Source organism: Candoia aspera, chromosome 1 (assembly GCF_035149785.1).
Source record: "Candoia aspera isolate rCanAsp1 chromosome 1, rCanAsp1.hap2, whole genome shotgun sequence".
Lineage (NCBI taxonomy): Eukaryota > Metazoa > Chordata > Lepidosauria > Squamata > Boidae > Candoia > Candoia aspera.
In genome coordinates, this window is record NC_086153.1 from 232,923,974 (window position 1) to 232,936,312 (window position 12,339).

A 12,339-nucleotide genomic window follows, 5' to 3' on the forward strand; every position below is an offset into this window, starting at 1 on the left:
TTGGCATTTTTATCCACCTATCGAGTCCTTCCCAAGTCCTTCCCAAGTTTTAATTTGCTGGCAGCCACAGCTGTCATCATGAAGTCCTACATTGGTATTCTGGCAGCCATTGTTCGTATCCGTTCAGCTGCAGGGAGACGCAAAGCCTTCTCCACTTGCTTGGCTCACCTGGTTTCTGTCTCCCTCTTCTATGGCTCCAAGCTCATCATATACGCCACACCCAACTCTCATCACACGCCAAATTGGGACAAGGCAAATGCGTTGCTCTATACAGTAGTCAACCCTCTGTCAACCCTTTGATTTACAGCTTACACAACAAAGTTGTGAAGGCAGCCTTCAAGAAAGTCTGGGGGAGATTCTACACAACTAAATGAATGGCACTGATACATTCCTTCTTTAGGGTAGATTGCAGATGAGGAAGTAACCTCTACACTCCAATGTCTGTGAGTTAGCCCCCTCCCTCCCTTCCTTGGTAAGAGACAGTGGAGAAAGCCAGGAGACCAGAGGTAACTTCAGAAATTGGCCATCATCCCCTATGCCCAAAATCTCCGTGCATACTTCTCTCAATGGGCAATTTTATCCCATACATGTACCTTCCCAATCTTCTTCCTACCTAGCAGCATTCTCAAAGCTATGGTAGAGAAGGAGAAAAATAGATCTGAAAGGAACAGGCAAAACCCAGATGAAATCACTTGACAATCACAAACAAAGAAGTTTGGGCTTGAGAAAAATGGACACTTATGGACTGAAGGTATGCTTACTTTTCTCCCAATCTCTTCCTAAAATTTGGAAATGTACTGTACCTAGTGCCCTTCTCATAGCCAGGTTCACATGCATTTCTCTGTTTCTTGAAAAACAGGCTGGCATAATTTGTACTGTCTGGACAGCTGAGTCCTAATCTGCCTCAGCAATCTGGCTGGCAAGTGGAGCTATACCTGCAGGTTTCATTTGAGACAATTTAAGGCCAGTCATTGGTGGATCCCTCCAGCTTCACTTCCTCTCCCACCAAGTGTCATCTGCTTGCCAAAAAACAATCACCAGCCACTTTTTTAAACAGGGGGGTAGAACAAGGTTGGGTTGGGTCAGTGTAAGTACACACCTGGGATGGAGGGTTTAGCGACCTGATGTGGAGCACCACAGAAATTATGACAGTTATCAAAACATTTTTTAAGCCTGGGAAATGAAGAAAACATTCGAAAGAAACTTAAAATGACTCTACCATGGGCAGGAAGAGAAAACATGTCAGGCTTTCAAGTTTCTGTTACTATAGCCTATATCAACAAAGCAGAGCTTCAGCTTTTGTGTGGCATCTATCTTGGTCTTCCTTAATGGACTGACATCTTTCAAGTGACCAGAGTGAGAGGGTAGAGCCACAGTGTGCTCCTTGTCAGTGATCTGTCATTTTACCTATTGTCAAACATGGTCTTGCACTCTTTATATTGACTGAAGCAGGAAAGAGCTTCCTCCCAGTTCTCTCTGTGCCCTTCTTCCTTCCCTGAGACCTTCAGCAACAGGGCCCCTGGAGGAAACTTGAAAGGAAGAGAAAGTTGCAGGCAGCACCTCCATCTCTCAGAGACCAAGCAAGAGACACACATACCATAAGCACACACACTTCCACAGATGATGGCTTTGTCAGGAGAGGGCCAATCTCCTTTTTAACTATAGAGTTCCCACTCTTTGAAAAGAGCAGGAACAGGGTTTATCAGGAACCCACTTAACATACAACAAGTGTGTCACAAAGCAAGTGGCAGGCATGACACAGGCAGATGCCACAGTGAAAACCAGGCACCCCTCCCTCCTGCAGCCCAAGACGAAATGGCTGCATAGGGGAGATGCCAGTGGCCAGAGGGGAGGGGCAGCCTGAAGGGGGGGAGGGACAGTCCCCAGCCCCTACTGCCTCATCAACCAGGTTGGTGATCAAGCACCCAGGATCACATCGATGGTCAAATGGTGTCAGAAGAGGAAAACCACTACTTTTAAACCAGAGCTGCTGAAGACTAGTTTAAGCTACCTCTGTTACAGGCTGGGGATGACATAAAGGCAACATCAGGACACTTCATTTAGAAATGGTTGCAGAGCTTTTTCATGCTGCAATAAGGGGGACGTCAGCCTTTAGTAGAGGACAGGAGAGAAACTGAGAGGGGAGGGTGTTGGCCGCAAATCGCGGTTTGTCTGTTTGCCCAGCGCAATTAGCCAATCACCACACAGAGCCGGAGAATCAAACTCATTTATTTAGACGTCTATATAAAGGAGGACTTCCTCTCTGCAATAGAAGAGAGAAGAAGCCCTGAACGTGAGACAAGCAGCTTCTTTTATACAAGTTTAAAGTGGTTACCTCATGCCATACATCCTCCATTTGCTCAGCATGAACTCTTAACCCCTGATTATGGATAGCACTTATTTGATTAAGGCATACGCCTGCTTAACGTAAACTCCTAACCCCCATGATTTCCTGGGGGCTTCCTGTCCAACTGGCAAATGGTATCCCTCTTATCTGGCAGGCACCCTAATCTATTTTTCTAATAAACATCCTTATCTATTCTAACTTACTTTCCCAATTAACATCTATTCTGTCTTCTAGCCTGGCAACGTTCAGGTCATTCATCGGTCACTCACATGTGTCCTGCTCCACACATGCCCCCTTGCTTTCTACACATACATTGATACACGGATTCTGAGTCAGATGACTCATCCCCCTGTGTCCCTCCATATCCCTTGCCCATATATCCAATTTCTTGTCTCTCAAGGGCTTTGGTGGGGAGGGGATCAGCGGTATTTTCCCTGTCCCTAATTGGTTGCTCTCCTGTAAACGGCCTTGCATTATTTAAGCAGGAAGCATGTGTTTGAGAGAAAATAAATCAAAGATTGGTTTGATGGCATAAAGTAGACATTGCATTGTAGTTTAAGACTGTGCTTTCAAAGCTGGTGCAGTGTCAAGAAGGCTGTCTCCTGGGGTTTCCAGTGAAGGAGTATGGCGGCAGGTCAAGCTCTGTAAGAGCTTGGAAAAATTAATATCTGCAACGTGGAGGTCGAGAGTCCTGTGGAGTCGGAGAGAGATGGGTAGACCTCGTAGGCAGCGCTAGAAAAGGAGTGCTGCCGGAGAAAGACTCCAGCGGCTTCGGAGCGGCAGGCGAAAGCTTTGCTTTCTCTTTCAACACTTTCACTTTCTCTGCAACAATAAAGCAGCCGGGAAGCCTGGAGGCATATCTGTAGAACCCGCGTGAGTAGCCTAGCTAGCTAGGCAATTCTGCAGCCCCCTTCATCTCTATTAAAAGAAACAACAACTTTTGACCACAGAAGAGAAAAAGAAGAAACTTTCTAAGCGGAAAAAAAACAAAAAAACTTTTCTATACTTTGGCGACAAAAAATCTTTACTGCCAGTCCTCACTTAAAAGGAACTGAATTAATTAATTAATTTCTAACGCTATATTGGACTATATTGTAGATGTTTATAAGATTATTTTGAATTATATGCTCTGTATGTTTTGATATAAATATTATACATTGCTTTACATAGATAAATATAACATTAGGTGTAGTGATTAAGATAAGTAAATAAAGATTTCTATAAGAACAAAATGAATACAAGGAGACAGAATAGGAGAGGCTCAGAAGCCAGGGAAGGAGAATGGCTGAAAGCCAGGTTTGAAGATTTTACGCAAAAAACAATCCAAAATATTACTCAAAATTTAACGCAATTATTAGAGGAGAAAATAGATGGATTTGAAAAAAGGTTAGATCATAAGTTAGAGACAATGGACAAAAGAATAAAAGCAGACATTCAAGAGGTAAGAGAAAGAGTGGAGAAATTAGAAGTAGAGAATGATATAGAATTAGACCGATTAACTGTGTTAGAGTTAAAAGAAAAAGAACATTGTGTTAGACTTAGAGGTGTACCTGAAAAAAAGAGGCAGAAATAAGAGAAATAGTGGTTCAAATGCTTGCAAGTTTAATTGAATGAGGGGAAGAAAGGCTAGACGAAGATATAGAAAAAATGTTCAGTTAACTCAAAATATGCAAAAACTAACTGGAAACCAAGAGATATAATAATTGACTTTGCTAGGAAAAAGACAAAAGAATTGATAATACAGGCCTCCTATTGGAAAAAAATTAATATCAAAGGAGAGGAGATTATGATATTGAAAGACATACCACTGAGAATATTAAAAAAAAGAAGAGACTATTTCTTTCTCACTGAAGTCCTTAAACGAAATAAAATCCCCTTTAGGTGGGAAGTATTGGAAGGAGTTAATGTCACATTCTGTAATGACTGCCTATCCTAACAGACTCAGACTCACAAGCCAAAGCTTAAGAATATCTGGTTTATTAAAGAATAGCATGCAAATACAGAGAAAGCTGAGAATGAAGAAAAGCGCGCCAAATACAAAATAAAAACCCTTGGTACAAACGTAATCCCTCCCCTCGCCCAACTGTTTCAAATTCCCCAACCCAGGTGCTGGTAACGAGTTCTTCTGATCTCCTGGGAAGAAAACCTTGAACACAGTAGATAACCCAAACACATTCCATTCCCCTGAAGACAGATAACAAGCCTAGGAGAAGGAGTTCGCAGACTCCTCCCAAACAGAACATGCGTCCAGAACTGAACTTGACATGCGAAACGTTACGATGTACAATGCACATTGAAACGGTGAACATGACACATTCCAACAACAAAGATATAAACTGAATACTATTTTTAAGGCTCAGGAATTTCTCAGAAAATATAAGAAAGATTTAGAACCAGAAACAGATAGAAGGGAAAGGCCAGAAAGTAAAGAAAGTAAAGTGAAACGTTTAAATATAGAGGAACAAAGTGCAGAGGAACTAGCTTCAAGTTCTAAAGAATTTGCAATACTCCTCTCCAATGAGTGAACTAAAATGCCTTTCCTAGAATATAAATGGAGCCAATACCCCAGCTAAAAGGAAAAAAAGGTTTTCACTATTTATACAAATTAAAACAAGATATTATATGTCTTCAAGAAACTCATATTGCAAAAAAAGATAGTAAATATCTGGTAAATAACAAATTAGGAAATGAATTTATAGCAGCAAATGAAAAAAAAATAAATGGAATTGTAATATATGTAAAGCCCCATCTAAATCCTAAATTAATAAGTGTTGATAAAAATGGGAGATATTTAATAATAGAATTAGAACTACAAAATCCTAAAGCAATATTGGTTGGAGTATATGCCCCTAATTATAATCAGAATAAATTCTATCAAAATTTATCAAATGAACTTTCCGAATTATCCTATAACAATTGGATTATGATGGGAGATTGGAACAGAGTTACCTTACCAATTATTGACAGAAGATCTGAACAACAAATAAAAAAAAATCAAAGAAAATTGCCCCAATCTTTTTTTTGATATGTCAGAAAATTTGGCTATTGTAGATGCCTGGAGATATAAAAACGGTATGGCTAGAGATTATATATTTTATTCAGACAGATTCAAATCGTTCTCCAGGATTGATATGATATGGGTATCTAAAAATTTGGCAAATAAAAATTTAAATGTATCAATTCTCCCCCGATCCTTCTCAGACCATAATCCAGTTCAATTGGTTATAAAACTCCACCCAAAAAGTTATAGGTGGAGATTAAATGAAACCTTGTTGAGAAACAAAGAACTTGTAGAAGATTGCCAAAAGAAATTAAAAGAATTCTTTGAATGGAATTTAAATAATGAAGTGAGTATTGGGACAGTATGGGATACTAGCAAGGCATATATCAGAGGATATTTTATGTATTTAAATAGTTGCTTAAAGAGGAAAACACAACTAAAAATTCAAACAGTTCTTGATCAAATTAAGATAAAAGAAAAAAATCTTCAAATAAGACCATCAGATGAAGGTATAAATCATCAAATAAAAATTTTACAGCAGCAATTAAAAATACTCACAACAGATGAAATTGAAAGAAAATTGAGATATATTAAACAAAGAAATTTTGAATATGCTAATAAAGCTGGAAAATGGTTAGCATACAAATTAAGAAAAGAAAAGGGGAAAAAATTCACTAAAATTCGAGAAAATGGGAAAGAATTAGTTGACAATGAAAAAATTAAAAAGGCATTTCATAATTTCTTTACAAACCTATATAAGAAACAAGAAATTTCAATTGATAAAATTGAAAACTATTTATTAAAACAAAATTTAAACAAATTAACTAAAGACCAAAAAGCATTAATTAACAATCCCATCACAACCCAGGAAATTATAGAGGCAATTAGAAAATTGAAAACAGGCAAAGTTCCAGGTCCAGACGGATTTTCAGCAGGTTATTATAAATGTTTTCAAGATCAAATTTTGTTACCACTTAAAGATTTAATGAATGCGATTCTGTTAGGAAATCCAATACCAAAATCTTGGTCAGAGGCAAATATCATACTAATCCCAAAAGAAAAACAAGACCCGTCACTATGTAAAAATTATAGACCTATTTCGTTATTAACTAATGACTATGAAATATTTACTTTAATTCTAACTGAAAGACTAAAAACAATACTTCAAGAAATAATTAATTATGACCAAAATGGTTTTTTACCCCAAAGATATATAAAAAACAATATAAGGACGGTTTTAAATATAATAGAGTATGCCCAATTTCATAATGAAAAACAGATTATGTTGTTATTTTTAGATGCTGAAAAAGCTTTTCACAAACTAAATTGGAATTTTATGCTTAAGGGTTTAGAATTGATGAATTTTGGCAATATATTTATAAAAGCAATAAAATCAATTTATACATTTCAAAAAGCCAGAATTGTGATTAACGAAGAGATAACACAAGAATGTCAAATAGAAAAAGGAACAAGGCAAGGCTGTCCGCTATCTCCTTTATTATTTATATTGGTATTGGAGGTTCTAACAGAAGCTATCAGAAAGGATCATCGAATTGAAGGGATAAAGATTAAACAAGAAACATATAAATTAAGAGCCTTTGCGGATAATTTAGTTATCACTTTACAAAACCCGTTAATATCAATTGATTACTTATTAAAGACACTACAAGAATATGGAGAATCAGCTGGTTTTAAAATAAATAATGAAAAAATGAAGATGATAAATTTAAACATGCCACAAAATAATCAGAATGTATTAGAAATTAAATCAGGATTTAATAGTGTTAAAAAGTTAGATATCTAGGGATAGAGATTTCAGCCAAAACTAGTGATTTATTTCAAAATAATTATGTTAAAATATGGAAGGAAATTAAACAAGATTTCTTGAGGTGGGAAAAATTAAATTTATCACTTATGGGACGAATCTCTGCAATTAAGATGAATATTTTGCCGAAGATGCTATTTTTATTTCAAACCATTCCAATATTTATAACTGATAAAACTTTTAAATTATGGCAAAAAGATCTTTCAAAATTTATTTGGCAAGGCAAAAGACCAAGAATTAAATTCAAATTACTACAAGAGGATAAGGAAAGAGGAGGCTTGGGTCTTCCCGATTTCAGGTTATATTATGAGGCATATGGTCTATTATGGTTAAAAGAATGGATTACCCTACAAGATTATAAATTACTAAATTTAGAATGACATGATTTAAAATTTGGATGGCACGGCTTCTTATGGTATAACAAATTGAAAGTAAATAAAACATTTAATAATCATTGTATTAGATGGTCCATTCTTAAAATTTGGGAAAAATATAAATCTATTTTAACATCGACAATACCACTATGGATTTCCCCACAAGAAGCTTTTGTAAGGCGAGAAACAATAGGAAACCATAAGTTGCTAAAATATTTGGATTTAATAAAATTTGAAGGGACCAAATTTACAATGAAGACAAGAGAAGAACTGGAAAATGAAGGATATTCATGTCAATGGTTTACATATATTCAATTAAAAGAACAATTTAAAATAGATGCCAAAAGTTACAAATTTACAAAAAAACTATCTTGGTGGGATGAACAAATCTATGCTAATAATGACCACATGATCTCTAAAACATATAAAATGCTATTACAAATGAGAATATTAAATGTACAAATTAAGCAATGTATGAACAAATGGGAGAAAAATTTTGGATACAGTATTGAATACGATGTTTGGGAAAGAATGTGGACTAAGGGATTAAAATTTACATTAAATTATAATTTAAAAGAAAATTTTTATAAAATGATGTACATGTGGTATATTACTCCTGAAAAATTATCGAAAATGTTTCAAAATACATCAAATGTCTGTTGGAAATGTAAAAAAGAAATTGGAACTTTATACCATATGTGGTGGACCTGTAAAAAGCGAAAAAAAATTGGTCATCTATACATAATATAATTTGTAAAATGTTGGCAGTAAACATTGATAAATCACCGGAATTCTACTTATTGGGCTTTATGAACAAAGATTTGGAAAAAAACTATGGAAAACTTCTACTGTATTTGATTACTTCGGCCCAAATTACTTATGCCGCAAAGTGGAAAGAAGAATTAATCCCATCTGTGGAGGAATGGATACTTAAATCCCTAAACTTGGCACAAATGGCAAAACTAACGGACCAACTAAACGATAAAAATATGGAAGACTTTCAAAAGGACTGGACACCCTTTTTTAAATATGTGGAATGGACTCAAAAAGTTAATATGAACATATAGTATGTAAATAGCAAATTATTTTAATTATATAATCTCTTATTAGAATTAATGAATGCAATTTAGAGAATTAAGGAAAAAATAATAATACGCTAGGATATTAAGCTGTACCTTCTAGAAAGTTGGAAACCCAAATCTTTCTATTTATTTATTTTTCATTTTATTCTTTTTTTCATTTTTTTCATTTTTTTATTTATCTATCTCTCTGTCATGAGTAAGGATGGCGAGCAGGGGGCTCCCATCCAGACTGTTAAGCACATGTGTAGCACTGAGGAATTGGTCAGCCATTCAAAGAGACACAGATCGGGACCGCCTTAACCTGCGGGGTTTATATGGCTGGGTTTTCCCACGTTTGTTCAGTTTGTTAGGATTACTGTTATGTATTAGCAATAAAACATTAGAGACCAGTTCCCTGTGTGAGTGGGGGGGGCAAGGTAAAGCAAAACCCTTGTACATGCCTCAAACTCATGAGAGAAGAAAAAGGGAGTTAGCCACAGATGGGTGAACAGACCCTGAACACTGATAAGATTGCTTAGGTTAAGAATTTGTAGCTGATTGTGTAGAGTAGCTGGCATCTACAAAGAGGTGTTTGAGTGGGATTAGCCTTTGAAAGGAGGAAGAGATAAGGATGGCAGAATCATCCCGGACACATCAACACATAAACCTAGTAACTAACTCAAGAATGCTTGGGAAACAGGAAGATTGTGAGCTGAGCCCTCGAAGGAGGGGGAGGACAGTTAGGGTATAAAGGTTTTGAGCTAGCTTTGTTCTTGGTTCTTTCCTGCACCTGCATGGAGGGAACCCGCCTTTGCAAATGCGTTACAAATAAACTCTTTTCTCTGTATCATCGAACCTTATGGATTGGAATTCTTTTGGGAGTTTTTCCCGCTGACTATTTGGCGAGCCAGCCAGGAGCCCTTGAAGAGACATCGGTCTGGTAGGACCCGGGTGAGGTGAGTGGCCACCACTTCCCATTGTTGAAGTGACTTAGCCCAGTCCTCCTGGAGCGACTCCCAGGGCCCCGATTAAACGAGACGGTTCAGAGAAAAGAGAAAAGAAGCCCAACTGTGGGGGCAGTTGGCGGCAGCCGATTGGGGGATCGGCGACTTGGACCAGTCGTAGGCTCTGACGAGAGCTGGAATAGGTGAGTGCCTGTTCAGAATAACCGGCTGTTGGGTGATCAGTCGGATGGTTGGTTGAGTTTGGATTGTGTGGATGGTTAAACAGTCGCAGTTCCTGCAGGTAGCCGTGAGAGTCCGGTACCTCAGGTCGGCCTTGGGGACGGGTTTAGAAGGAGTCAGACTTTAAAAATAGCCAGCGTCTGCTGGGAGTCTGATCAGATCTTGCCGTGAAGAAGAGGGCTTAAAATTCGCATCCAGCGCGGGCTGGAGTCCTTGAGGCGAGATCAGTAAAGAGGTCGACCAACCATGGGAAAAGGACAGAGTAAACTACCTAGGAGACTGGAGGCTGGTAGTGTAGGGGCACCCAGCAAAGGGCCAGATCCGGATGTGCCCTTAGGACTGGTTATAAACCAGTGGAACATGCCATGGCTAAAGAGGTATACAAAAGGCTTAGAGAAAGTGAGGATGATTAAGCTGTGCACAAAACAGTGGCCAAAATACCCATTGGTCGATCCCGAACGTCCCTATTTTTGGGATCCCAATGGGATGTCCGATGGGTATTGGATCACTCAATTAAAGAACTATATTGTGGAACATGGTCTCACGGACCAGGTCCCTTATGTAGAAGTCTGGTAACATGTGTCTTGGGAAGGGCCAGAGCGCGCACAGGCATTTTTGTAAGTAAAGAGGACAGCAGCGATGAGGAATGCCTTTTTAAACTTGTCTCGATGCCATAGGTTGAGGTCGGACTTTAAAACTAGCCAGTGCTTGCTGGGAGGCCGGCCTGGTTTTGCCCCCGACAGTCAGAGGCTTAAAATTGCTGGAAAGCAAATCCAGCTCGGGCTGGAGTACTCTACCTTGGGTGTAAAACAGTCAGAAGGTCGAGAGGGGGCTAGTGCTGATCAAGGATCAGGGTGAGAGAAAAACATAAGCAGAAGGGCAGGATCAGGGTAGCAACAATAAGGGAGGTTATGGAACAAAGGGAACACAGCAGGACGCCACCACTCAGAGATGAGGAAAGTATAGGTGTGGAAATGGGGAAGAAGAGAACCGGAGAAATCAATCCTGGGAGTCCTTCAGGACTGTCAGAATTTGTATGAGTATGTGAAAATGTTTTCTGTTTGTAGGTATTTGTCTGTGTATTGGTATGTATATTTGTCGAGGGAAATGGTGCAGAGTGTGTGTGTGTGCTCATGTGTGTGTGTGGCATGGGCATCTGTCCTGAGCTGAGGAGAGAAAGTTTGAAGAGGGAGAGAAAAGCTATGTGAGCTTGTCCTTTAAGGAGTTAAACGTGAGTCTGTCCCTTTAGGGGAACTGAACTCCTCCACAGTAAAAGGGGGAATGCTTCAAGTTTTTGGAAATCCATAGCCCTGGCCAGGCTGCGGGTCTTCCAAATTTTTGGATTTGCTGTGAATGGAGGGACATGGGATTTGATTGTGCCATGTGTTCAGTGCTGTGAGTAGGTGACCAATTTAATTTGTGTGGAAGGGAATTGGGTAAAAGTGAATTAAATAAAGTGAAGGAGAAATAAGAATGAACTTGTGATGTTGAGATGACTTGAGAGAAAGAATGCCTATGGGGTGGTACACAATTTTGGAAAAATATGGTTAGAGAGGGGACTAAAGGGGAAAGAAGTTTTTCCCTGTAATAACACCACAATTAAGCACCGGAGAAAGATGGTTTGTGGATGGGTCAACAAAGTAGAAGAGGGAAAGAGGAAGTCGGGTTTTGCGATTGTTGAAGGAAATGGGGAAGTGATAGAGAAGGGAGCTTTGCCTCCGAGTTGGTCGGCGCAGCGATATACCAGCTCATCAGAGAGGCCATAGCCCAGGGGTGGTGGGAAATCGGTGGGCAGATAAATGGGCGAAGGAGGCCGCTGGCCAATTGGAATTACAAATGGTGGCAGTGCCAATTTTGGACCCTCCAGAGAGCCCAATCTGGAAACCCACTGAGCAAGGAAAGAAAAAGTTAAGAGAGGAGGGTTGCAGAGAAACAGAGAAAGGATGGCAAACGGAAGGAGGGGTAGAAGTAGTATCTCCCGAGGTTGTGAGGGGAATTCTGGAAAAAGTGCATGAAGGAGGGCATTGGGGAACCGACGCTTTGGTAGATGCAGTGAAAGGAAAGTTTTGGTGCTTAACTATGTGGACCATAGCCCATAGTATGTGTTGGAAATGCTTAATTTGCTTAAAAGTCAACAAAAGGGCAGCTAGAAAGAAAGAGGCGGGGGGGGGGACGACCGTTAGCCTCCTGGCCATTTCAAAGGGCACAGGTAGACTATACTGAGCTGCCAGAAAAAGGGGGGTGCTGGCAGAGCCCATAAATGAACAGGGTGTTTACAGGACAACCCCAGGAGGAGAGAGAGAAAGAAAGAAAGAAAGAAAGAAGGAAAAAGAAAGATGAAATGCCTTGTTTTTAGCTCAAGGTTTGCGGCCCCAAAGAGGGGGAGGCAGGGGAGTTCTCGGAAGATTGGGTCGAGGAGGTATTCCATGGAATGGAGGGCTCGGGAAACAGACAGGCGCGGAAAGGACCTGGAGAGACGCAGGCTCTCTGGGGAGGGGAGTTGAGTTAAATCACAATAGGGCAGTTGAGTGTGGATTGTCTCCAATA